The sequence below is a fragment of the Sinocyclocheilus anshuiensis genome, unplaced genomic scaffold, assembly GCF_001515605.1.
Source record: "Sinocyclocheilus anshuiensis isolate Anshui unplaced genomic scaffold, SAMN03320099.WGS_v1.1 C32358024, whole genome shotgun sequence".
NCBI lineage: Eukaryota > Metazoa > Chordata > Actinopteri > Cypriniformes > Cyprinidae > Sinocyclocheilus > Sinocyclocheilus anshuiensis.
The window spans coordinates 1-901 of NW_015615322.1; the positions used below are offsets into that span (position 1 = coordinate 1).

Here is a 901-nt window from a genome sequence, read left to right on the forward strand (position 1 = left end):
TCCAGTCTTCAGTGTCACATGATCCTCCAGAAATCATTCTAATACACTGATTGTCATCAGTGTTGAGAACACTTGAGTTGCTTTATGTTTTTGTGTAAACTATATGTTTGCCATGTCCTGTTTGTGATTCAGGGTAATGTGCAGGTGTTTTACTGGGACCTTCCTTTATCCATTCAGGAGGGATATGAGCGGTTTCTCTCTCGTGAGACTCTGACTCTTCATCAGTATCAGGTTGGTTTGTCTCATGTGTCATCTGTCATTAAAGGTGCACTCAGTATTTTTTGCCATTAAAATAGTTCTACATCATTTTTGAGATGATGTGCATGTACACTGTCAATACAGAGTTCAAAACCACTGAGACAAAGAAGAGCGAAATAGACAACAAAAGCATACCGAGTGCACCTTTAAACCTTCGTAAGTGTAATTTGTCTTCTTTAATTTAGGTTTTTGGACATTTGAAAAGGCTTGGGTATGTTGTGAACAGATTTGACCCCAGGTAACAATCATGTACTTATTCTCAGTACAATCATTTGCGTGTTTGTACCAACTTTCCATGCAATATTTCTATACTCTCATCTAATATTTCCAATAAAATCATCTTTCACACAGTTCCGTCCCGTCCACATATGAGAGACAGCTGAATCTGCCAGCATCATCATTGGACAAACAGAGAAAACAGCTGAAGAGGAAGCGCGCTCTAAGTCCTGTGTCCAGGTACATGTGATGTTTCCCACCTATGTTTCTTCTTCAGGTCCTGCACATGTTAACTAACGGTTCCATACACGACATTTAGGATTTTGATTGATGTAGGTATTATAAGGGTATATAGTAGAATCTAGTGCTGGGCGGTATACCTTTTTTTTTACAATATTCACTCATCATGACAGTAAAATAGGACATT

The 901-nt window shown here is 38.5% G+C and overlaps 1 long non-coding RNA gene across 1 annotated transcript; it reads left to right on the forward strand.

Moving 5' to 3' along the window:
• The first annotated feature begins 138 nt into the window (after nt 1-138).
• Nucleotides 139-719, forward strand: LOC107682573 (uncharacterized). Its single transcript, XR_001633534.1, has 3 exons — nt 139-231; nt 444-496; nt 610-719. It is a non-coding gene; the product is annotated as an uncharacterized LOC107682573 (long non-coding RNA).
• The last annotated feature ends 182 nt before the right edge of the window (nt 720-901 follow it).